This window comes from Kogia breviceps, chromosome 7, assembly GCF_026419965.1.
Source record: "Kogia breviceps isolate mKogBre1 chromosome 7, mKogBre1 haplotype 1, whole genome shotgun sequence".
Lineage (NCBI taxonomy): Eukaryota > Metazoa > Chordata > Mammalia > Artiodactyla > Physeteridae > Kogia > Kogia breviceps.
The window spans coordinates 101,614,240-101,641,881 of NC_081316.1; the positions used below are offsets into that span (position 1 = coordinate 101,614,240).

Here is a 27,642-nt window from a genome sequence, read left to right on the forward strand (position 1 = left end):
CCTTCCTTCCCCCTTTTCCTCCTTCCTTTCTCCCTCATTCCTCCCTCCCTCCAGCATTGACTGAGCAGTATTCCAAGCACTCTGTGACAAGTTGGGGACACCAGGCGAGCAGAACACACGCCCTGCTCCTTGCAGTTCGTAGTGGAGAAGGGAGGTCAGACACATAACTAAGTGACATTATTTCTTTGATTTTAAAATGCACTCTCAACATAATAACAGCTTTTCAGAAAAAGAAAAAAAATCAGAAACACTACCACACTAAATGTACACCTTGTTGCAAAACATCCTGATTTTAGAAACATTCAAATGTGAAAAAATATAGTGTGCTTCAGAATTGAGCTGTGTGAGCCGAGTAATCATTATTATTACAATAGGAGTGGGTACCGTGACCCATCAGAACATAAAAATGTGGGAAGAATGTGTTTTAGAAGTAGTAGTTACAGCGATGTGATCATTGTCACAACAGGGGTGGGTACAAGGCGCCCCTGGAACCCACTGGAGGAAGCTCTTAAAGCCGCCTGGGGACAGCAGATTAGGCTCCCAGGAGGGGCTGATGTTGGAAGACTGCCTTGCAGGCAAACAATGGTGGACAAGGTGGGTAAAGAGGCCAGAGGAGGGGGTTCCATGCAGACGGAGTAGCTTTTGCAGAGGAAGGCGACAAAGGAGAGCGCGGTGCATCCTGGGAGCAGCTGCTTGTTATCACAGAGGCTGTCATTATCAGCGGGGAGCAGAGGGGCCTTCAGTCTGGAGGGGTCTGGACGTGTCTCATCACAAAGACAACAGGGAAGGAGATGTGGGCGGTGTGTCACAGAATGAGGCATCTCTGCTAAACTTTCCCATCTCTTGAAAGGTTTTTCTGTTTTCTGTTTACATAAGGCATAAGCTGATTGCCTCATGCGGAAGCGATGTGTTCTCAAATAGTAAGAAAATACAACAGATTTCAATCAGTAGAATTGGAATTTTTCCTTAAATCTTTTCTCCAGGGGAAGGATGCCCTTTAGAAGTTCATGGTCACATGGGCTTCTCATAGGTTCTCTGTCTGTCTCCTACTCTCGCTGTCCTCCCCAGTTGTTGTCAAGCAGCTGCTCAGGCAGGCATCCAGGAACCTATTTTTTGTTCAGGTGTCTGTGTGTGCATGTGAGGCTGTTTCTGAACTGCATCCTCACAAAATATCCTTTGGGTATTGGCATGAGGAGGATGCCGTTAGCAGGAAGTTAATCTCTGTTGGTCCCAGGCAGGGAGAGAATGACCATAGTGTTCAAAGAAAGCCCAATAAAGAGTCTGGAATATCCTTCTCAGGAAGACCCAGTAAAAGAGGTCCTGTGTTATTTAGGACATTCTCCTGGCCTGTGTCTCTTTATGCTCCTGGGGGAATGAGTATTTTCTTGGGGCAGAGAAGTACCTGTCTGGTCCTTTCTGCATTCACTCCATAGCTCAACCCATCCTGGACCTGGAGAAAAGGAGCCCTTGGCTGGTCCCTCTTCATACTCTTTCTCAGCCCTGGGAGGGCCCTGAGCTGTCTGAGCCGAGAATCAGGGTGCATGAGGCTGTGATGGAAGTGGTACTAAGTGGGAGCCACGAGCTTGGCTGCTCACCGTTCTGCCACTGGAGCCTCTTTGGAGTGCGTTTCTTCATCTGTGAAATCAGATTGTTTATTATTTGATCTCTGAGACTCTGTTTCAGCTCTGTGACAGTAAGTCAAACGAAGGTAGATACCCGTTGTTGAATGTTTTTATACTGTGCTAATGTATGAAAAGCTAAAAGCCTTACGTATATATTTTTATTTAATCCTCATGGCAACTCCGTGTAGTTTATACTCTTACTATCACATTTTACAAATGGGGAACTGAAGCTTGGAGACGTTATATATCTGAAGCACATCGGTTAGTGGCGGAACTGGAATGAAGGTGTGATTCTGATTCTCCAGGCTACATTTTTTAATGAATTGTCTTAGTCAGTTTAGGCTGCTGTAACAAAATCCCATAGACTGGCTGACCTAAACAACCAACATTTATTTCTCAGTTTGGAGGCTGGGAAATCCAAGATCAAGATGCCAGCATAGCTGCTGTCTGGTGAGGTCTCTCTTCCTGTTTTACAGATGGCTGCCTTCTTGCTGTGTCCTCATGTGGCAGCGAGAGAGAGAGAGAGAGAGAGAGAGTGAGAGAGAGAAAGAGAGAGAGAGATCTGATTTCTTCTTCTTATAAGGGCACTAATCCCATCCTGACGGCCCTACTCTCATGAATTCATCTAAACCTAATCACCTCTCAGAAGCCTCACCTCCTAATACCATCACATTTGGGGGCTTAGGTCTTCAACACATGAATTTTGGGGGTGGGCACAGACATTCGGTCCACAACATACATTATATAATATCGCCTCCTTCCATGATCTGGGGAGAGAGTGGTTGGAGACTTTGGCCACCCTTAGGAGCACAGTAGGAGAGTGCACAGCTCCCTCACCTTCAGCACTGTGCAAAGAGGGAGTGGGCAAGTGCAAAGTTGCTGTGCCTGTGAACAGGACTCTGGAAGCTGGTGAACAGGGATCTGGTGTGATGTTTATGAAGCCAGATATGCCTTGCTGATAAGCTACTCCCCAAGATTATCTGTGAGCATTTGTGAACATCCATCCATTCATTCCACAAATATTGTTTGAATACTTATACTGTAGTAGAGGCTGGGAATCCAATGGTGAACAAGACAGGGAGCTTGCATTCTAGTAGGGAAAGAAGACATCAATGAACTAATCACACAAATAAATATGTAATTGAAAATTGCGTTAAATACTAGGAAGGACTATATAGGATGCTGTGAGCATGTGTATAAGGGGCCAGTTGTGGTCCTGGTGGAAGATACAGTCATTAAAGTTTTCCCTGAGGAAGTGATTACTGAGATGTGGACCTAAAGGCTTTGACTGGACACAGGAGGGGAAGGGCAGAGTGATTGAAGCTGAGAGGGCAGGGGTGAGGGAGCCAGGCTGGAGGGTGTGGAGGGCCTAGTTCTACTGGGCTTTGTAGGTAATTTAAATAGTTTGCACTTATTCTAAGTGCGATAGGAAACCTTTGCCAGGTTTTAAACAGGAAAGTGATGTGAACTGAGTAGCATGAAAATAAAATCACTCTGGCTGCTGTTTGGGAGAGGCCCCAGTGGGAGCAGGAAACCCAGTTGATGGGTTGTGCCCACAAGTCTATTTTTTTTTTTTTTGGCCACTTGCAGTAATTTATTAGTATTCCATTTCTTTAATCAAATAGCTGACTGATTTGAAATTACTAGGAAAGCATGGTGAAATTTTATTCCCATCACTATATTGTACAGAGTATGCTTTTTTATTTGATGCATATAAAAATCAATATGTAACCTTTGTGTTCCATAAGTATATTTTTGTCTCTAACTGTGCCCATCAGTCTTGTGGGCTGACCAAGAGGTAGCAGTGGCTGGGCTAGAGTTGGCAGTGGACACAGAAAGAATAGGAAGGATTAGGGGGATATTTAGGCAGCAAAATCAGCAAGACATGGTGGGATGGCTTGAGTTAGGGCTGCAGGAGAGATGATGTACTTAAACAGGGATGGGTAAGCTCATTTTGGAACCTGATGTGGCAACTTGTTTTTAAGAGGTAATACCCATTCCCCAAGCTTTCCAAAGTATCTGGCTGGGTCAGTTAGGATGACTTCACTTGCAAGATAGAGGAATCCCTCAACTCAGTGGTCATGGGCAGTTAGGAACCATTTCACATGGCGAAAAGTCCAGCAGTGGTGTGGTTCCCAGATGGGGGTATCAGGCCCACGATGGCCCGGGTTCTCTCCTTCTCTTCACTCTGCTGACTGCACCCCGGGCCGCCCTCCCTTGTGCTGGCAGATGACCCTGGCATTTTCAGACACCAGACACCCAGTCACAACCACATCCTTTTCAGGCCCAGCTGGCCAGACTGAGTCACGTTTCCACCTAGTAAATCAATCCATGCCCAGACAATGGGCTTTCCGTGACCACTTAGACTGCTCAGCGTTTTGCTCTGGACTGAGAATGGGGCCACCTTCCCCGAGGAGTGGAAAAGTGGGCTAATCTGGGGTTTTATTTGGAGGCACTAGATATTTGGGCTCATTGGGTTTGTCATGACATCCTGGACAAACGAGTCCCAGCTTTTGGATTTCTTCAACCAATAAATACATTAAAAGCAGTGGGTGTGGGAATTGGCAACAGGATTGCCAGCTTTTCGCTTTCACCTTGTAAAGACATGTACACAATTTCCATCTACTGTCTCTATCATTTCATCAAAAGAACAGTTTAAAAGCAAAGAAGAAAAAAAACACTTTTATGTTTAATAAACTTGGCATTATAAAAACTTGCTCTTTTTCCTAATTTCCCTTATCTGAAATTTAGAAATTCCTCCTTTGGACCACTATGAATCATGTAAAACAGAAGTTCTTAACTGGATCCATGGGCGCACAGAGTCTGCGGAAGAGAGGTCAGAAGGGCCATGAACTTGGGTAGGGAGACATTACAGCTTCATTTTTACTATCCTCTATCTGAAATGTAGCGTTTGCTTCAGTTATGAGTGTGGCAACAAACCGGTAGTATCAGCATGACCTGTGATTTTTGTCACCAATAGAAATCACAAATATTTTCATATCACATTATAGCTGTGGTAGGCCTCTGGAAATGTCATTTACACCCACCACTATTCAGAAACTTTAGTCGCCACTGGAAACGTGGAATTCGTCTTCCTGGCAAACTCTTCTCTAATGTGGCTACCATTCTCTGGCAACTCTGCCTGGCAACTCTGTGCACGGGGCGGGCGGCCACTGGGCAGTGAATTTGTGTTCTCGTGGGGGTGACCCAAGAAGTTCCAACCTCCCTTAACCGTAATTGTTTGTGGATCAATACACAGAAGGAATTGAATCATTTTCATAGCTTGCCAAAGTTTTGCAAATCTGAATCGCTCTAAGTGAGTTTTTCCCTCACCTTTGGGAATGCAGCCTTTGGTGACACAGATGAGTTCAAACATGTCTGATGTCTGCTCTAACTGTCAAAATGTGATCTTTAGAGTAACCTCTTGTGATTCCTAACAGATTGCATGGTGACACAGGTCATGACAGTGTGGTAAGCTCTCTGAGTAGCAATAGTCCTCTCTTTGATTTGTTTTTCTTTTTTGCTCTCTATTTGCACATTCTCTCTGTATTATGAAGTAAAGTCTTACATGCACAATATATTATGCATGTGTTTTCTTGCACTATTATTCTGTGAAAATGTCACACATTAAAAAAAAATACCTCTGTGGGAAACACTGACAATATGAGAAATGAGAACCATTATTTCCAGACAGTCACAGAGAGTCATATGAAGCAATAGCTAAATTTCAGGGAGAACAGGACACCTGAACAGGTGCTGTCATCCCCTGGTCCATACAAAGGTGAAAAGATGTTACTAGTGCAAACACTGGGCTAATCATAAAACCTGTCTTAATTTACCTACTTGTCATAAAATTTAATGAATATTTTATACTTAATGTACAACTGAATCCCTTCCAAGTAGATTTATCAAACAAATCACCCAGGAACAACAAAGAAAATATATTTCCCAAAATGTCAATGGGACAAAAATATTTTATTTTAGCTTTATTTATTTATTTTTTACAGATCCAATTTATCTTGAGCTGGCAAAGAAAAGGAAGGTCTATGAAAACTCTGTACCTGGTTTCATTTACATTAACAAAGCAAAAGGACATAAAATTACAATGATTTCTTTTCTTCTGTGGAAAAATTATTGCGAAAGGAATTTTGAAGTCATGAAGACTGAAAGAATACATCACGTCTGCCCATCTAGAAAATGCATCCAAAGAAAATAGTTTTGTGTGTATGTGGATGAAGAAAGCTCAATTTGAAAAAGGAATGATACTTCAAAAGTGTGGATTTGCCATTTCACAAAAACCTTTTCCAGAAGTGTTCCTGAAGTTTCTTACCAAGTGTCAAACAAAAGAAGCCTCATGTGACAGGAGAAACTTTACCTGAAGCCACATACCATGGGAATGCAGAATGGACTGAGAGTGGCTCTCTAGGTCAAGGGAGGTGCTTCCATGGAGCAATGGAATATTTTGAAGTGGGTTATGGAGGAATTAGCAGCCTTGCCATTCCCCTCCGTAAGTCACTGAATGGAACTACTAGCATCTTTCAATATAGCCACCTCCTTATTTTGTTTATGATGACCCACTAATGTCAAAAAAGAAGAATTCTTGTTTTTGGAAAATACACAGACCACTGACATTTTGGAGATGGTGTAGCTTTTTGGGTCTTGTTTTGTTTTTTTCAAACAAACCGGACTGGACAGAAAATCTTCTGATTCTTGCACAGGCCCTCCTGTGATGCTTGGTTGCTCATCTGACGTTACTTCCGTGGAAAAGGGAGCACTTCATGTTGTTTTCACTTGGTGCGTTTAACATAGATATATTCTGGTTTTTCCAAAATCCTGAGAGAAGTTCTGTTGACAGCCATAAAAGGCATCAACTTTATCAAAAGTCAGTCTCTGAATCATAGTATTTTTATAGGTTTTGTCAAGAAACCACAGCAGAAAATGATGGGCTTCTCTACCACAGAGAAGCTCATTGAATTCAAGAGGAAAGTTTCACTTGTTCTAAAAGAGAAAGAAAATCCATTCTGGGAATATTTTGAAAGAAAGAATTTTATCTGTGGGTTGGTTGGCTTACCTGGCAGATGTTTTTAACCATGTGAATGAGATGACTCTTTCAATTCAAGGGTGTGATACATCATTATGAATGCTTCTGAAAGCATTATGAGCTTTCTTGGCTGAGGCTCACATCTTTGCCAACTTTCAGATGCTGGGGGAAGTGCTTTACGTCAATGGAGTTGAGTTACGAAATGCTGTCAATTTATTTGAAAAGAGTAATCTATAAACACCTGGAAACACTTTAGAACGCTTGCAAAAGTTATTTCTATCTTGACGGTAACAAAATTGAACCCTAGAGTCACATTCTTTTTCTTACTGATATAAACTGTATCAACAGTGTTGAGCAAGCTAAGGATGAATTCACTGATCTTAGGAACAAAACAACCTCTATAGCTAAAGTTTCACTGAAAAACCTTGGAGAGTTTTCATGGCCCCTGGGAGACACTTTACTTTGTGAAGTTGCTGACAAGCTTTAATTTCATTTTCAACACTGTATCTTTGAGGATTGAATTTTCAACATTGTTATCGTAAAAATCAGTAAGATTTTCAACAGGACATGTAGATTATCTTGTCAAAGACCATTCTACCATCTTATGTTCTTATTCAAGGTAAGCAACAAGTGTTCACATGGGTATTTCTTTAAAAATTAAAATTTAACTTGACTGTATTTCAAATGCAATCTTTTATTTTTAAGGTTGTACAAAAAAGCAAATTTATTACTATATAATGAATATATTTAAAAATAATTGTGTTTTGGTATATTTAGTTTTCTGGTAATCTTGTGTATTTATTTTATGCATTGAAAAACTTTATTCTAAGATAGGTCCACAGGCTTCACCACACTGCCCAAAGGATCCATGCTGTAAAAACAATAAAGAACACCTGATCTGAGAGGACATGATTTAAGCTCTCGAGTTGCTTAGATATGGGGAAAAGGAAGGTTTGATGTGTCTTTTGCAAGTGGCTGGAGAAAGAGAAGCTCCCCTGACTTAAGGCTGGGCCAGCCATGAGTTCCTGTGCTTCCAGGAAAACCCACTGAAGGCGGCAGCCATGAATGTTCAGCCCCATCACACCCGGGACAAGGGAGGAAGGGGAAAGATAGCCCCCAATAAGAAGGCACCCCTGCTTTTCATCCCATAATAACTGCTTTTAGGAAACTCACCACTTTTCAGTCAATCCCCAAGTGCTGAAGTGAAACACATTACTGAGTTCTTCCTGTGTGTATGGAGTGTGATGTTGTAGGGCCATAGGGAAGAGGGTCACGTGATTCCTTCCCTCGAGGAGTTAATTTATTTGTGGAGACAAAACAAATGCATCAAACAATGAAGGAGAATTAAATGCAAAGCTGGATTGTGTCTTGAGAAAAACCTGCCTGTTGACTTTTTAATCACAGTATCCCCAGAGTCTAGAATATTGCTTGGCACATAGAGTGTGCTAGAAAGATCTCTTTTGAATGAAAAAATTGATGACTGAATTTTAAAAATAAGAGCAATTGTTATGAGAGTAATATATATTCAGTAGAGAAAACTTGAAAATGCAGAGGAATATAAAGAAGCAGAAAAGAAAAACACCAGCCAACAGTTTCAATATTTCTTTTTTTCCTAAATACACATGTACAACACACACACACACACACACACACACACACACACACACACACACTTTTTTTAGAGAACAAAATTAGGACATGAGTTTTATAGCTTGAATTTTTTTCTCTTAAAATTACACTGTGAACATTTTTTTGTGCCATTAAGTATTCTTCAGAACATGATTTTTGATGGCTTCATCATACAGTATTCTATAAATAAATCATGATGTAGCCTAACTTATTAACTACTTTCCTATTGTTGAGCATTTGGAAACATTTTATAACACCAAGAGCTGCATTTATTTGTTGCTTGCTCTGTTCCAAGTATTGGGCTCAGTTTTCCCCCACTTCATACGTAATCTCATTTAATTTACTTCCAACAGTGATCCAATGAGGAGGAATACATTATACCCATTTACAGAGGGCATGCCTGGATGTGGGAGGAATAAAGTGCCAAAGGTTACGCTGCTGGACAGTGACAAAGCTGGGATTCAAACCCAGGTCCCAAGGTGCAGGCACCCAAACATGACTCTAGACCGCTCCCTGGCGTGCACGAGGAAGGCACATGCCTCCTTGGGCAATAAGGAAGTGGAGAAACACACATCAGCAAGGTGAGCAGGTACGATGGCAACCAAAACTGAGATGTGAAGGAGGTAGTGCTTTTCCCAATCTGCAGCTGTGGAGACATCATGATGGACTAGATCAAAGCAAAGCCATTTCAAGGAATCTTTTAAGAGGCATTTCAAAAGTGAGATGGGAGTGAAAGCCGTATTCTAAGCTTACTGCTCCCAGCTTTGAGCAGGGGAGTGACAAAACCCCTCTTTTATTTCTTCCTGACATTAAGAGTCATCTAACGAACAGCCTTCATACAAATGGCTGAAGGGAAGGGACATAAAAAGCAGCAGAGTGTGGCTCTGTTCTCAAGCCTTCCTGCACCATTTCCTGTGCGAGCGGTGTCAGAGAGGAGCTCAGAGGCTTGAAAGGAGGAAGGTAGGGACCCCACCCACCCATAGGGAAAGAGAACTGCGGGGTGACCAGAGGGGCAGGCCGGGCCTTGAAATGAGCACAGCCCTTCAGCCAGGGCAGGTCAAGGACCAGGCTTAGGTGACCAACTGTCTTGGTATAGCTGGGACAGAGGGGTTTCCCTGGATGCAGAACTTTCTGTGTCAAAATTGAGAAAGTCCCAGGGAAAACGGGATGGTTGGTTACCAAAGGCCTAGGCTCTTCTCCGAGTCAGGGCTCATACTGTAAGAAAAGTCCTAGCAAGTGTGTTTATTTATTTATTTGCTTACTGGTTGATTAATGGATGGAAATACAGTTGATTTACAATGTTATATTAGTTTCACATATACAAAGTAGTGAGTTGATATTTTTATAGATTATACTCCATTGCAAGTTATTATAAAATATTGATTATATTCTATGTGCTACACATTACATCCTGATATCTTATTTATTTTATACCTAGTAGTTTTGCCCTCTTAATCTCCTCCCCTATCTTTCTCCTCTCCCCACTGGTAATCACTAGTTTGTTCTCAAGTAGGTTTCTTCAAAGAGTCATCAGTGACCCAGGACCCAGGGCTGTCTGTACACACTCATCTCCACTCCTCACCATTGCAGCCTGACTCTCCCTCTGCCCCTTCATTGAAACTGTGTCCATAAGGGACACATGACCTATGTACTGCCAGATTCTAGGCCAGTTGCAGTTCAAGCCATGCATTTGGATCTCAATGGTCTCCCTGCTTCCAGCCTTGCCTCTACAGTCTATTCTCAACCCCAAAGACAAAGTGATCCTTTCCTATTTTTTTTTCATTGAGGAATAATGTGTATATAGCAAAATTCACCTGTATTACTATACACTTCTGCATGTCTTGACAAACACAATCAGTAGTTTAAACATCACTGCAATCAAGATAGAGAATAGTTCTCTCACTACAAATAATTCCTCTGTGTCTACCTCTTCCCTTACTCTCAGCCCCTGATAACCACTGATTTGTTTTCTGTCTCTATACCTTGCCTCTTCAGAATGTCATATGAATAGAATCATGTAGTATGTAGCCTTTGAGTCTGGCTTTTTTCACTTGGTACATATATTAGATTCATTCATGTTGTGGGTGTTAGTAGTTCTTTCCTTCTGAAGACCGAGTAGGATTCCACTGTATAGATATTCCACAGCTGTTTATCCATTTCCTAGGTGAGGGACATTTAGTACTTTCCAATTTGGGGGAAATAGGAATGAAGTTGCTCTAAAAATTCAAGTACAGATTTTTCGGTACGTGTAGGTTTCCAGTTCACTTGAGTAAACACCTGGGAGGGAGATTGGTAGGAGTATGTTTTACTTCATAAAAAATCATTAAAATGCTTTCCAAAGTGGCTGTGCATATTCTGGATCCCCATTAGCAAAGAATGAGAGTTCTAGTTGCTCTGTATCCAGCACTTGGTATTATCAACTAAAAAGATGATTTTAGCCATTCTACTAGATGTGTAGTGTTATCTCATTGTGGTTTTAATTTGTATTTCCCTAGTAGCTAATGTTCATGTACTTATTGCCATGAAAAGTGTCTATTCAATTCTTTTGCCCATTAAAAAAATTGGATTGAGGAGATTGGTTCAAAATGGCAGAATAGAAGGATGTGTGCTCACTCCCTCTTGCAAGAGCACCAGAATCACACCTAACTGCTGAACAATCATCAACAGGAAGACACAGGAACTCACCAGAAAAGATACCCCACATCCAAAGACAAAGGAAAAGCCGCAATGAGACAGTAGGAAGGGCACAGTCACAATAAAATCAAATCCCATAACCACTGTGTGGGTGACTCACAAACTGGAGAACACTTATACCACAGAAGTCCACCCACTGGAGTGAAGGTTCTAAGCCCCACATCAGGCTCCCCAACCTGGGAGTCCAGCAATGGGGGAAGGAATTCCTAGAGAATCAGACTTTGAAGGCTAGTGGGATTTGATTGCAGGACTCTGACAGGACTAGGGGAAACACAGACACCACTCTTTTTTTTTTTTTTTTTTTTTTTTTTTTTTTTTTTTTTTTTTTTTTTTTTTTTTTTGGCGGTATGCGGGCCTCTCACTGTTGTGGCCTCTCCCGTTGCGGAGCACAGGCTCCGGACGCGCAGGCCTAGCGGCCATGGCTCACGGGCTTAGTTGCTCCGCGGCATGTGGGATCTTCCCGGACCAGGGCACGAACCCGTGTCTCCTGCATCGGCAGGCGGATTCTCAACCACTGCGCCACCAGGGAAGCCCCAGACACCACTCTTGAAGGGCACACGCAAAGTATCGTGTGCATCAGGACCCAGGGGAAGGAACAGTGACACCACTGGAGACTGACCAGACCTACGTGCTACTGTTGGAGGATCTCCTGCAGACGTGGGGGGTGGTTGTGACTCACTGTGGGGACAAAGACACTGACAGCAGAAGTTCTGGGAAGTACTCCTTGGCGTGAGCCTGCCCAGAGTCCGCCATTAGCCTAACCAAAGAGCTGGGTAGGCTCCAGTGCTAGGTCGCCTCAGGCCAAACAACCAACAGGGAGGGAATTCAGCCCCACCCATCAGCAGACAAGCGGATTAAAGTTTTACTGAGCTCTACCCACCAGAGCAACACCCAGCTCTACCCACCATCAGTCCCTCCCATTTGAAAGCTTGCATAAGCCTCTTAGATAGCCTCATCCACCAGAGGACAGACAGCAGAAGCAAGAAGAACTACAATCCTGCAGCCTGTGGAACAAAAACCACATTCACAAAAAGATAGACAAAAGAAAAGCCAGAGGACTATGTACCAGATGAAGGAACAAGATAAAACCCCAGAAAAACAATTAAATGAACTGGAGATAGGCAACCTTCCAGAAAAAAAATTCAGAATATTGATAGTGAAGATGATGATAGTAAAGACGATCCAGGACCTCGGGAAAAGGATAGAGGCAAAGATCGAGAAGATACAAGAAATGTTTAACAAAGACCTAGAAGAATTAAAGAACAAACAAACAAAGATGAACAATACAATAACTGAAATGAGAAATACACTAGAAGGAATCAGTAGCAGCATAACTGAGACAGAAGAACGGATAAGTGACCTGGAAGACAGAATGGTGGAATTCACTGCCGCCAAACAGAATAAAGAAAAAAGAATGAAAAGAAATGAAGACAGCCTAAGAGACCTCTGGGACAACATTAAATGCACCAACATTCTCGTTATAGGGGTCCCAGAAGGAGAAGAGAGAGAGAAAGGACCCAAGAAAATATTTGAAGAGATTATAGTCAAAAACTTCCCTAACATGGGAAAGGAAATAGCCACCCAAGTCCAGGAAGCACAGGGAGTCCCAGGCAGGATAAACCCAAGGAGAAACACACTGAGATACATAGTAATCAGACTGACAAAAATTAAAGACAAAGAAAAATTTATCAAAAGCAACAAGGGAAAAACAACAAATAACATACAAGGGAACTCCCATGAGGTTAACAGCTGATTTGTCGGCAGGAACTCTACAAGCCAGAAGGGAGTGGCACAATATATTTAAAGTGATGAAAGGGAAGAACCTACAACCAAGATTACTCTACCCAGCAAGGATCTCATTCAGATTTGATGGAGAAATCAAAAGCTTTACAGACAAGCAAAAGCTAAGAGAATTCATCACCACCAAACCAGCTCTACAACAAATGCTAAAGGAACTTCTCTGGGTGGGAAACACAAGAAAAGAAAAGGACCTACAAAAACAAACCCAAAACAATTAAGAAAATGGTCATAGGAACATACATATTGATAATTACCTTAAATGTGAATGGATTTAATGCTCCAACCAAAAGGCAGAGCCTTTCTGAATGGATACAGAAACAAGACCTGAATATATGCTTTCTACAAGAGACCCACTTCAGACCTAGGGACACATACAGACTGAAAGTGAGGGGATGGAAAAAGATATTCCATGCAAATGGAAATCAAAAGAAAGCTGGAGTAGCAATACTCATATCAGATAAAATAGACTTTAAAATAAAGAATGTACAAGAGACAATGAAGGACACTACATAATGACCAAGGGATCAACCCAAGAAGAAGTTATAACAATTATAAATATATATGCACCCAACGTAGGACCACCACAACACATAAGGACAATGCTAACAGCTATAAAAGAAGAAATTGACTGTAACACAATAATAGTGGGGGACTTTAACACCTCACTTAGAACAATGGACAGATCATACAGACAGAAAATTAATAAGGAAACACAAGCTTTAAATGACACAATAGACTAGATTAATTTACTTGATATTTAAAGGACATTCCATCCAAAAACAGCAGATTACACTTTCTTCTCAAGTGCGCACAGAACATTCTCCAGGATAAATCACATCTTGGGTCACAAATTAGCCTCACTAAATTTAAGAAAATTGAAATCATATCAAGCATCATTTCTGACCACAACGCTATGAGATTAGAAATCAATTACAGGGAAAAAAACGTAAAAAACACAAACACATGGAGGCTAAACAATACATTACTAAATAACCAAGAGATCACTGAAGAAATCAAAAAGGGAACCAAAAAATACCTAGAGACAAATGACAATGAAAACACGATGATCCAAAACATATGGGATGCAGCAAACACAGTTCTATGAGGGAAGTTTATAGCAATACAATCTTACCTCAGGAAACAAGAAAAATATCTAGTAAACAATCTAACCTTACACCAAAAGGAACCAGAGAAAGAAGAACAAATAAAACCCAAAGTCAGTAGAAAGAAAGAAAGAAAGATCAGAGCAGAAATAAATGAAATAGAAACAAAGAAAACAATAGCAAAGATCAATAAAACTAAAAGCTGGTTCTTTGAGAAGATAAACAAAATTGATAAACCTTTAGCCAGACTCATCAAGAATAAGAGGGAGAGGACTCAAAACAATAAAATTAGTAATGAAAACGGAGAAGACACAATGGACACCACAGAGATACAAAGCATCATTAGAGGCTACTACAAGCAGTTCTAAGCCAATAAAGTGGAAAACCACGAAGAAATGGACAAATTCTTAGTAAGGTATAACCTTCCAAGACTGAACCAGGAAGAAATAGAAAATATGAATAGACCAATAACAAGTAATTAAATTGAAACTGTGATGAAAAATCTTCCAACAAACCAAAGTCCAGGACCAGATGGCTGCACAGGTGAATTCTTTCAAACATTTAGAGAAGAGCTAACATCCATCTTTCTCAAACTCTTCCAAAAAATTGCAGAGGAAGAAACACTCCCAAACTCATTGTATGAGGCCACCATCACCCTGATATCAAAACCAGACAGAGATACTACAAAGAAAGAAAATGACAGACCAATATCACTGATGAATATAGATGCAAAAATACTCAACAAAATACTAACAAACAGAATCCAGCAACACATTAAAAGGATCATACACCATGATCAAGTGGGATTTATCCCAGAGATGCAAGGATTCTTCAATATACACAAATCAATCAATGTGATACACCATATTAACATATTGAAGAATAAAAACCATATGATCATCTCAATAGATGCAGAAAAAGCTTTTGACAAAAATCAACACCGATTTATGATAATAACTCTGCAGAAAGTGGGCATAGAGGGAACCTACCTCAACATAATAAAGACCATATATGGGAAACCTACAGCAAACATCATTCTCAATGGTGAAAAACTGAAAGTATTTCCTCTAAGATCAGGAACAAGACAAGGACATCCACTCTCACCACTATTATTCAACATAGTTGTGGAAGTCCTACCCATGAGAATCAGAGCAGGAAAAGAAATAAAGGAATCCAAATTGGAAAAGAAGAAGTAAAGCTGTCACTGTTTGCAGATGACATGATACTATACACAGAAAATCCTAACAATGCCACCAGAAAACTACTAGAGCTAAACAATGAATTTGGTAAAGTTGCAGGATACAAAATTAATGCACAGAAATCTCTTGCATTCTTATACACTAACAATGCACTAACAATGCATGATCAGAAAGAGAAACTAAGGAAACAATCCCATTCACCACTGCAACAAAAAGAATAAAATACCTATGAATAAACCTACTTAAGGAGGTAAAAGACCTATATTCAGAAAACTGTAAGACACTGATGAAAGAAATCAAAGATGACACAAACAGATGGAGAGATATACCATGTTCTTGCATTGGAAGAATCAATATGGTGAAAAGGACTATACTAGCCAAAGCAATCTACAGATTCAATGCAATCCCTATCAAATTACCAATGGAATTTCTTACAGAACTAGAACAAAAAATCTTGAAATTTGTGTGGAGACACAAAAGACCCCAAATAGCCAAAGCAATCTTGAGGGAAAAAAACAGAGCTGGGGGAATCAGACACCCTGACTTCAGACTATACTGCAAAGCTACAGTCATCAAGGCAATATGGTACTGGCACAAAACCAGAAATATAGATTAATGGAACAGGTAGAAAGCCCAGAGATAAACCCACACACCTATGGTCAACTGATCTATGACAAAGGAGACAAGGATATACAACGGAGAAAAGACAGTCTCTTCCACACTAGTGCTGGGAAAACTGGACAGCCACATGTAAAAGAATGAAATTATAACACTCTCTAACACCATACACAAAAATAAACTCAAAATGGATTAAAGACCAAAATGTAAGACTGGACACTATAAAACCCTGAGAGGAAAACATAGGAAGAACAGTCTTTGACATAAATCACAGCAAGATCCTTTTTGACCCACTTCCTAGAGTAATGAAACAAAAATAAACAAATGGGACCTAATCAAACTTAAAAGCTTTTGCACAGCAAGGGAAACTATAAACAAGATGAAAAGACAACCCTCAGAATAGGAGAAAATATTTGCAAACGAATCAATGGACAAGGGATTAATCTCTAAAATATACAAACAGCTCAATATTAAAAAAGCAAACAACCCAATCCAAAAATGGGCAGAAGACCTAAATAGACATTTCTCCAAAGAAGACATACAGATGGCCAAGAAGCACATGAAAAGTTGCTCCACTTCACTAATTATTAGCTAAATGCAAATCAAAACTACAATGAGGTATCACTTTACACTTGTTAGAATGGGCATCATCAGAAAATCTACAAACAACAAATGCTGGGTAGGGTGTGGAGAAAAGGGAACCATTTTGCACTGTTGGTGGAAATGTAAATTGATACAGACATTATGGAGAACAGTATGGAGGTTCCTTAAAAAACTAAAAATAGGGTTTCCCTGGTGGCACAGTGGTTAAGAATCTTCCTGCCAATACAGGGGACATGGGTCAAGCCCTGTTCCGGGAAGATACCACATGCCGTGGAGCAACTAAGACAGTGTGCCCCAACTACTGAGCCTGAGCTCTAGAGCCTATGAGCCACAACTACTGAGCCCATGTGCCACAGCTACTGAAGCCCCCGCACCTAGAACCCATGCTCTGCAACAAGACAAGCCACTGCAATCAGAAGCTTGTGCACTGCAACGAAGAGTATACCCTGCTCTCCACAGCCAAGGAAAGCCCATGCACAGCAACAAAGACCCAATGTAGCCAAAAATTTTTTTTTTAAAAAGCTAAATATAGAATAACCATATTGCCCAGGAATCCCACTACTGGGCTTATACCCAGAGAAAACTATAATTCAAAAAGACACATGCACCCCTGTGTTCATTGCAGCCCTATTTACAATAGCCAGGTCATGGAAGCAACTTAAATGCCCATCAACAGATGAATGGATAAAGAAGATGTGGTACATATATACAATGGAATATTATTCAGTCATAAAAAGGAGTGAAATTGGGTCATTTGTAGAGATGTGGATAGACCTAGGGACTGTCATACAGAGTGAAGTAAATCAGAAAGAGAAAAACAAATATCATATATTAATGCATATATGTGGTATCTAGAAAAATGGTACAGATGAACCTGTTTGCAAGGCAGATATAGAGACAGGGGTGGAGGAGTTTTGATTTGTAGTGTCTGCTGATGTTTGTTTCTTAAACGGTCTCACAGGAGACAATTCCAAGCAACCAATTTGACATCAACCAACTTGTAAAACTCTTGAAAATTTAACGGGTGGCTCTCATGAGCTGGTATGTGATGGCTCCAGCACACCACTACGTGTATCCTGTTTTCCTGTACCACACTGTCATGATCCCTATGGTTTTATCGTAAGTACTGAAATCAGGTAATGAGATTTCTCAAATTTTGTTCTTCAGAATTGTTTTGTCTATTCTAGTTCCTTTGCCTTTCTATAAAAATTTTAGAATCAGAGTTTTGATTCCCACAAAAACTCCTACAGAGATTTTGATTGAAATGTGTTGAATCTGTAGCTCACTCCAGGGAAAACTGGTATCTTAACAACACCAAGCCTTCAAATCCATGAACAATATAGCTCTCCTTTTATTTCCATCTTTTTTTGATTGTTTTCATCAGTGTGTTTTAGTTTTCAGTATACTGATATTGCATATATTTTGTTAGTCTTATACTTAAGTGTTACATGGTTTTGGGTGCTATTATAAATAGTATTTCTGTACATTTCAATTCCTAATTATTTATTGCTAGTCAACACAATCGCTTTTTGTATATTTCAAGACTTTGGGAAGCTCACTTATATTGACTCTAGTAAGTTTCTTTTTTGGTAGATTCTTTGGGATTTTCTATGTAGAGGCTCATGTTTTGTATAAATAGAGACAGTTTATACTTCCTTTCCAATCTGCATTCATTTATCCGTTCATTCCAATGGCTGGGACTTCCAGTGTGATAATGAATAGAAATAATGAGAATGGACAACCTTGCTTTGTTCTCCACTTTAGGGGGAAAGCATTCATTCTTTCACCATTAAGTATGATATTAGCTGGAGGTTTTCTGCAGCTGTCCTTTGTCAGGCTGAGAAAAAATTGCTTCTATTTCTAATTGGCTGAAAGTTTTTATCATGAGTGGGTGTTGAATTTTTCAAGTACTTTTTCTGCATTTATTAAGATGATTATACGGTATTTTTTGTGGGTTGAATTGTAACCTTTCAAAATATATATATATATATAAAGTCCTAAACCCCAGTTCCTGCAAATGTGACCTTACTGGGAAATGGGGACATTGCAGGTGTAATCAAGTGAAGATGAGATCATATTAGATTAGAGTGGACCCTAAATCCCATGACTGGTGTCCTAATAAGGAAAGAGAGATTTAAGGACACAGAAGAGAATCTGTTCCAAGACTCTTATTAGATGCATCACTCCAATCTCTGCCTCCATCCTCACATGGTCTTATCCCTTGTGTGTCTGTCTCAAATAGCCCTTTCTTTTTTCTTATAAGGACACCAGTCACTAGATTTATGGCTCAGTTTAAATCCAGGATGATTTCATCTTAATTTAATTACATCTGCAAATACCCTATTTCCAAATGAACTCACATTCATGGTACCATGGGTGAGGACTTGGACATATATTTTTGGGAGTTCACTATTCAACCCACTACATATACCAAATAATATATATATACCATATACGTATTTATTTGCTTACATTTGATCTCTCTTCAACCTGCATGAAATTTCCACAAGGGAGGGGAGTTTTGTCTGTTATGTTCACTTCAGTGCTCTCTCTTGGTACCTGGAATGGTGCCAGCCACATCGTAGATGTTCAATAAATCTTTGTGGAATGAATGTGTGAATCTCACTTCTTGCTTCAGCATCAGACAGGGCTGGGTATCTCTTTTATTCCAAGACTCCTCTTCCTCGGTTTCTAAGACCCCACCCACCACCGCCATCCTTCTTTGTTTCTCCTGTACCTTATCTGATTGTTCCTTCTTCAATCTCCCTTGTTAGAGCCCATTCCTTGCTCCATCCCTAAACTAGTGCGTCCCCTATCTTCTTTTCTACTACCCTATTTCTTCTCCCCAGGGAGCTTACTCGACTCTGCACAGTCACTTCCTAGATGCCCCTGACTCACATTTCTCTATCTTCACTCCAGAATTTCTTCGGAGTCATATTTCCACTTTCCCCTTTTATCTGACTCCTCCTTATAATTAATGTATCCAACACTCTGACACATTGTCTTCTTTTCCCAAACCTTTCTTCCCTCCTCCCAGGGTTCAACACCACCAGACTCCCAGTCATCAAAGCCAGAACCCTGGAATCAGCCTTGACTGTCCTACATCCTATCTCTCAACAGGTTCTATCAGTTTCACCCCTTAAAGACTTCCTGGATCCGTCCACTTCTCTCCATCTCCACTGCCACAGTTCAGCCATTGTCATTCTCTCCTTGTCTCTCTGCTTCTTTCCAAAATGCAAAATAGCCCTGCTCCTTTTCATGGGAAACCCCTCTAGTGACTCTGAATTGCCTACAGGGAATCCTGATCTTGAACCCTCCAGGCCAACTCCTGAGGCCTGCTCCTTGGCTTCTGCGACCCAGCCACACTGACCTTGCAGTTCCCCGATTTCACCAGTTTCACGGATTAGACCAGAGGGCACTGGGAAGAAGACCACTCCATCAGACAGCTTCCTGGTATTTCTATCTCCACCTGCCTGTTTGCTTCCTGGTCCCCTGCACCCTGGGAAAATGTGCTGAAAATGGTTGGGACAGAAGACATTACCAAGAAAGAAGCCTCAACATTTGGAGGTGGGGGAGCTGTCTCCAAGAGAGATTTGGGGGTTTCAGTTTACTCTCGGGTTGTGGCAGTTTCTGAGAGAACTTCCATTCCGTCTCTGCTCTTTGGCGTTAACTGTAGGGATCGATGCTGCAGCGATTGTATAATGTTTATTGCATCCACCACATACCCAAGGCTTAAGTGTTGCCAAATGTCACTTTCACGCTCCCCAGTGTATGGTGTGTAATTTTAACTGGTTCACTACCTTCTTTCTGAGGGAGACAGTTGCTTTTAGCCTGAAAAGGAGTAGAGAAATGCATTTTCTCTAGCCTTACAAGAGCACTCACTTCCAGAGAGATCCTGAATGGAGGGAGAGGAGCATGACACAGGCTCTTCATCACGAACACCTTTGCCCTGGTGTCTCCTGAGAAGTGCAGGACCTCTTGACTACCCCTCCCCGCCAGGCTGCAGGGGGCATCTGGCAGCCTGAGATCAAGCCCGGAGGCAAAGAGAGATGGAAGGACTGGGGATCAGAGTGACAGCCAGGGCAGCTATGAAACAGGTGCCATCAGGTCACGGAAACGTGACCCGGAGGGAAGAGCAGCAGGCTGGAAGTCACGCAGCTCGGGTCTGTATCTAGCTGTGTGGCCTTGGATAAGTCACATTGACTCTCTGATTTCATTTTTGTCATACATCAAATGGGAATAATAAATCTTGCCTGAACTACCTCAGGCAAGGTAAAACTATTATTTATTGAGCGCCTGCTGTATTCCGGGTACCAGAGGACACAGCAGTGCACACATCAGGCATGGCTCCTGCCCTCAGTGAGCTGTGGTCTAGAGCAGGAGTTGGAAAACGATGACCCACAAGCCAAATACGGCCGGGGTCTGTTTTTGTATGACCTGTCAGCTAAGGATGGATTTCACATGTCTAAAGGGTTGTAAAAAAAAAAAAAAGAATATGCAACAGAGTGTGTACGTGTCTATAAGGCTCAAGATGTTTATCTGGTCCTTTACAGAAGGACTTTTGATGACCCCTGGTCTAGAATTGTCCAATGACAGCCACTAGCCACATGTGGCCATGAGCACTTGACACTTGAGCACATGTGGCTGTTACTGGAGACGTGCTGTGATCCTCTGTGTCCTGGGGTGGGGCTGTTGTGTGTGCCATTCAGCGTTCCTCCCCCACATCTCACTGCCCCCCTGTGCTCCCCTTCTGCTGCCCAGCCCCCAGGCCCCTTAAGGCCTTGGTTTGTAACCTCTAGAACTGTTCTTTCCTCCTGGAGTGTCTGCATTTGATCTTGGAGACTCGAAGACTTCAGAATCCTAATGAAAATGCTGTAGGAGAAAGACGTTTTATTAGGAACCAGGACATCTGGATGAATGGTAATAAAACGCTGTAGAGGTACTAACATTAAGGTCTTGCTAAGTGTTTCACATGCATTATTTCATTGAATCAAATAGCAATAGTAGGAGAACTCAATGTCCCGATTTTACAGATGAGAAAATTGAAGTACAGAGAGCTAAGTGACTTTCTCCGCTGGCAGGTGGCAGAACCTATATCTACTGACCTGAGTGTAGTGCTCTTCCCATGACCTCGGAGGTCACTCAGGGTCTGGTGCTTGTCCGGCATGAGGAATGATGCAGGGAATCAATGGGGGTGCTATTGGGGGGAATCAGCCTGGGGTAGTGGACACAGCTCTGGCCTAGGAGTCAGAGATGTAGATTCTGTCCCCAGGACCGCCCCTTATTAACTGGGTCACACTCCTCTCGCTCAGGCCTGGAGGTCCTCATCTGCAGGTGAGGTGTGGTACTGTCCCCTCTCAGGGGCTCTTAGCACTCGCGTTCTAGGAGTTAAGACTAAGACCAAGTACAGGGATTCCCAATGCTGACCCAGAGACCCACTGCCTCAGGATCACCTGGGAAGTGGTTTAAAAATGCAGGTTTCTGGGCATACCTCTAGACTGTCTCCTTCAATGCCTGGGGAGCGAGGTCCTAGAATCTGTGTTTGTGAACATTTCTGTGGAATCTCCAGGTTTATGAATCAGTGAGTTAGAGGTTGTGGTTGATTCTTACTAGAACTTTGATATCAGCCCTTTCGAAGCAAGGGTCTCCAACTGTCTTTTCTTCGTATCTCCCATCTAATTGAGATGATAATCTTGTCAGCACTAGTTTCAAAATATAACTGGGATCCAGCCATTTCTCACCACTTCTGTTGGCTGTCATCACTGTTCTGGCTACCGCTATCTCTTGCCTAGACTACTACAGAGAGGCAAGTGTCACACAGCAGGTTAGGGACAGGGGACCTGGGTTCAGAACATGGTTCCGTTGCTTGCTGATCTCTCCACGCCTTGGTTCCCCAACTGTCATGTAGAGATTATTACATGACTTAATGCATGATAACATGTGACATGCTAAGCCCTCAACAAATATCATGTACACTGCAATGACCTCTAGCTGATATCGCTGTGTTTCTAGCCCATGGTCATCCATCTTCCACCCAACAACGAGAGAGGTCTAAAAATGTAAATCAGGTTATGCCACTGTCCTACTTAAAAGCCTCTAACAGCTTCAAACTCTCCATTATACTCAAGATGAAATCCAAATTCTTTTCTATGGCCTGAAAGGCTTTATAGGTTCAGCCCTTAAACACCCTCTCACCCATTCTTTCTCTTACATGCTCCATCCTAGCCACGTTGACTTTCTTGCTGTTTCTTAAACACAGCAAGGGCGTTCTGGCCTCAGGACCTTTGCACTAGCTCTGCCTACTTATGGCCTGACATTATATTATATATTTGTTTAAATTGTATGCCTCCCCCACTAGATTGGAAACTCCGTGAGGGCAGGAAGTATATATATCCCCAATGCCTAGAATGGTGCCTGACACATCCCATGTGTGGATGAGCCCACAGCCTCTTCCTCCTGCCTTTCCCCCATCCCCGAGCTCTACCTTGCTTCTTTTCTGTTTTGACTTCTCCCAGCTCAGACTGTTTTGTGGTGAGTGGTCTGGGCATTTAGCTCTAGTTTATCAAGGCAAAGGAAATTCTTCTCTGGGAAATCATAACTCAAAATACACATTGCTTTTGCACCACGTTGGTGTGCACTAATGAATCCCATAGAGGAATAAATATTTCTGGGGACACAAGTTGCCCAGCCAGGCCTTTCATTTTTCCAGTCAGGAGGGGTGAAGCCATTTATTACCCCCTCACTTCCCTCTCAGAATCACAGGCAGGAGGCGGCTGCAGGTGCTACTGAAACTTCCATCATTCATCTGACTTTTCATCTGATCAGTAAATCTCTCTCTTGAACATGGCCATCTATATTTAATGTATCCAGGGAGTGGGTTAATTAAGCACCTAGTTAGATGGCCTCTTCCTATAGGCAGTTTATGGTCTAGAATTTTCCCTGTGACTCATGGAATTTCTCCCCATAGGAAACAAATCCAAGCTCAGCTTCTTGAACCATGAAAGATCAGATGCAAGCCATATCATTTCCCAGCTGCCCACTTGGCTTGTGCCAGCTTCTTAGCCCTTCTCTCTTATGGCCACTTCTCTTATGCTGTGACCTAACCTCCCAAGGCCTATGTTGGTAAAATCGAGATCATACTATCCATCTTACAGTTGTGGTCATGATTCAATACGTAGCTTCCATAAGTCCTTACCTTAGTGCAAATGGTGGTGTGCAAAAATATTTCCCTGCTACAGGGGCCCAGGCTGGCAAATTGCACCATTGCTGGAGTGTTGGAGGTGTCGGCAGTGTCGTTGCTGGAATGTGCGGACCTCTGGGGGTCTCAGAGGAGGAGTGGGGTGGCCAAGGTGATCGGAGCCCTTGTGAGGTTGAGGGAACTGGGGTATAACCGGTATGACACATCTCAATATTGTAACAACATGAATGACTGTACTGCAGGGTACTGGCTCATGGCCAGCTGACCCCTTCTGATGAGCTCCTTGGAGCCGCCCACCTGTCCCTGGAACATACATGTCAGACACCAAAGACCAGAGAGTCCAGAACATGTGCCCCCACTGCAGCTTTGGCTTCCTTTAATTTTCTTCTTCTTCCTGGTTCTGTCCTACTTCTGATTTGCCTGCTATCAACCTTCTGACTTCCTCTCCCACGTCTGTCCTCACATCCTCCTTGGATGTGACCCCGGGCAACAATCTCCTGGCCACACACCTGTCTTCCCTGGACAAGTGAGTCTGCTTCTCCATCCAGCCATTGGGACTTCAGGTCGTATCATGCAAATACCCCCTGTGTTTGTCCTCATCTGTGGCCTTCAACCCCAGCTCTAAGTTTCAGGCTAATCTGGTCTCAGGAACAAGAAGGGGCTCTGCCTGTTCAAACCTCACTTGTCCAAGTCAAGATCCACCTTGAAATTTGCCTCCTCTGAAAAGTTTTCTCCGTTATTCCCCAATTGTCTAAATGGAACAATGGAATATCCAGCCACCACCAAGTGCTACTCAGTCCAGGGCAGGTTGTGGCACATGGTAGCATGATAAGTGCTGCAGGAGTGGAGGAGCGGGGAGCACATGTAGAGAGAGGGCAGGGTGTTAAAGAATTAAGCAGATCTGGGGGTGAACCTTTGTCTTGCTTGTTATTGGTTGTGTCACCCTGGGCAAGTTGGACTTCGTGAGTGCCATAATTTCCTTCTCTGTGAAGCGAAGGGTCTTTGTGTGGATCAAATCAAATGATGTTTGCAAAATGTGTAGCACAGTACCTGGCATACAGTAGGTGTTCAAAAATGGTACCCGATTGCCCATTGTCCCATGAGCCCCTTTGGTTTCTTCCATGAGAAATAGTGTGACATGATGGCAAGCGCACGGGCTTCAGAATCTGGAGAGATGTGAGTTCAATGCTTATTCAGCTACCAAATTGCTGTGAGACCTTGAGAAAGTCAGGAATCCTTCTGAATCCCCTGTTGGTAGGGCAAGCTTCTGGGGGCTGTAAATGAAGCAAATGCCAGGAGAGTGGCTGGCATACAGCAGGCCCTCCACAATGCTGTCCCCTCTCTCCCCTTCTCTACTGCTGAGTGATCTGTGACCAGAGTCTGAAAAAGAAACATGGATCCACTTACTTGATAAGGGATGATTTTCCATTCTCATTTTGTTTTTTAACCTGGCATAAAGGTACTAGAGGTAGTGGAATTATTGGAGGATTATTTTATTTTTAGAAACATTAGATACATTAGGTTACATATTTTATTGATCCTGAATGCTGTGACTAATTTATTTCCCTCCTTTGAAGTTGCCTGTTCCAACACCCTAAAGCAGAGCTTTATTTTCTTCATGGTTGATGCGATCTGCTCACCTGATTTACGCCTTGATCAAATGAACTTGCTTTAATACAATTTAAATTTTTTCTAATTCTTTAAATTAATTATAGCCATTTCAGTGGCTCCTCTGTGTCTGTGCTCTTTCTCTGTTTCATCTCCATGGAAACCTTTCTTACAAAGAGGAGAGAGAGAGAGAGAGAGAGAGAGAGAGAGAGAGAGAGAGAGAGAGAGAGAGAGAGAGAGAGAGAGAGAGAGAGTGTGTGTGTGTGTGTGTGTGTGTGTGTGTGTGTACGTGCACATGCCTTTTCTGTTCTGGATGTTGACTTTAGTTTGCTTTTAAACTCTGTAATATCTGCTCTTAGAAGAATGATTCTGGGGTAACGACAAATGAAAGCTGTTTGTTGTTTTCCACTTGGGAACAATACCTGGCCTAGAATGTCAGCCATGAACTCTGCTCCCGTCGACCGCTCCCCATCTTCCCAGCCTGCGAGCAGCTTAGAAGAACCATGTTGGGTTAGTGCTGAGATGACTTAGTGTAACGTTTGGAATTAATAAATTAATATTCATGGAGCACTTCTGTGTACCAGACAGGGCTCTTTATAAATGTTAGTGGATTTGATGCTTGTAGCCAGCGTGTGAGGCTGGAGTTATCATTCTCACTTTAAAGATGAAGGAAAGGCACAAAGAGGTTAAATAACTTGGCCAAAATTGCTCAGCTGGTGAGTGGTATGGCCAGGGTTTGATCTCAGGTTTTGTTGATGTCAAATGGTGTTCCCATCACACTGTCTCTTTCCCTCCACTACTGAGGGCTGTAGACTCACTCTGTCCTTTGGGGCCTGTCCGAAATGCCCTTCTTCTTGAAGCTTTCCTGATACAGCAGCAGGTCCATCTGTCCCTCCTCTAACCCTCTGGCTCTTCGTTTTCCACTCTCTTTGGCCGCCTCCCTTTATTATCATTTGCCTTCATCCCTGGTCATCTCCTAGAAGCAACTCGAGAGCAGCCTCGATTCTTTTCATCCTTCTACTCCCTTTGTACCCAGCACGATGCTCTCCACAAGGTGGGTGGGTACTCAGTAAATATTGAACCAATTTGGAAGGAAAAGCAGAGGTGTTTTGAACAATGATCTTATATTGTAAACATGAAAGTGGTTATTCTCTTAACCACTGTTTCACTGACTTGTGTAGACACTGGGTTCTCTGTTCAGGCATGCTTGGGAAAGCCAGGTAAAATCCAATCAGGCGCACTGTGAAATTAACTAATTTCCTGCATGTGGGGGGCAATAGGGCTTTTGGCTTTGAAGTACCTGGGAGTGTCACCTGCCATTTCATTAGAGCTGGCAAGCCTTGGCATCAGAATGTGGTCTGACTCAGGAGATGGCAGGAGGTCCAGGTTTCTCCCGTTTGGCTGTCCAGGCAGGAAGGGGGTGAGAGATTAATGGGAAAAGCTAGCAGAGGTGGGAGTGGGAGCTTGGATCCAGGTGACTCCCTACTTCCTTTCCTCTAGAACTCTATGGACTCAATGAGGAGGCAACACAGAGAGATTCTGAATGGGAAGGAGGAGAATTTTATTTTATATATTTATTTTTATTTTCAAAAATTTTTATCGGGGTATAGTTGTTTTACAATGTTGTATTAGTTTCTACTGTACAGAGAAGTGAATCAGCCATATGTATACATTTATGCCCTCTTTTTTTGATTTCCTTCCCATTTAGGTCACCAAAGAGCACTAAGTAGAGTTCCTTGTGCTATACAGCACGTTCTCATTAGTTATCTATTTTATACATATTAGTGTATATATGTCAATCCCCATCTCCCAGTTCATCCCACCTCCCCTTCTCCCTTGGTGTCCATATGTTTGTTCTCGACATCCGTGTCTCTATTTCTGCCTTGCAAACAGGTTCACGTGTACCATCTTTCTAGATTACACATATATGTGTTAATATACGATATTTGTTTTTCTCTTTCTGACTTACTTCACTCTGTATGACAGACTCTAGGTCCATCCACGTCTCTACAAATGACCCAATTTCATTCCTTTTTATGGATAAGTAATACTCCATTGTATATATGTATCACATCTTCTTTATCCATTCATCTATTGTTGGGCATTTAGGTTGCTTCCATGACCTGGCTATTGTAAATAGGGCTGCAGTGAACATTGGGGTGCATGTGTCTTTTTGAATTATGGTTTTCTCTGGGTATATGCCCAGTAGTGGGATTGCTGGGTCATATGGTAGTCCTACTTTTAGTTTCTTAAGGAACCTCCATACTGTTCTCCATAGTGGCTGTATCAATTTACATTCCCACCAACAGTGCAAGAGGGTTCCCTTTTCTCCACACCCTCTCCAGCATCTGTTGTTTGTAGATTTTCTGATGATGCCCATTCTAACAAGTGTGAGGTGATACCTTATTGTAGTTTTGATTTGCATTTCTCTAATAATTAGTGATGTTGAGCAGCTTTTCATGTGTCTCTTGGCCATCTGTATGTCTTCTTTGGAGAAATGTCTATTTAGGTCTAACACCCATTTTTT

The 27,642-nt window shown here is 42.1% G+C and overlaps 1 protein-coding gene across 3 annotated transcripts in view; it reads left to right on the top strand.

Moving 5' to 3' along the window:
- The window catches only part of PTS (6-pyruvoyltetrahydropterin synthase), a 300,260-nt gene that overhangs the window by 148,728 nt on the left and 123,890 nt on the right, over window positions 1–27,642 (top strand). For 2 of the 3 annotated variants that reach the window (XR_010841574.1, XR_010841576.1), the window contains exons 7-9: window positions 4,374–4,480; window positions 5,630–7,282; window positions 17,271–17,428. The gene's annotated coding sequence lies outside the window, so the exon portion shown is untranslated. The remainder of the gene's footprint in view (window positions 1–4,373; window positions 4,481–5,629; window positions 7,283–17,270; window positions 17,429–27,642) is intronic. The other variant, XR_010841575.1, reaches the window with a different exon arrangement.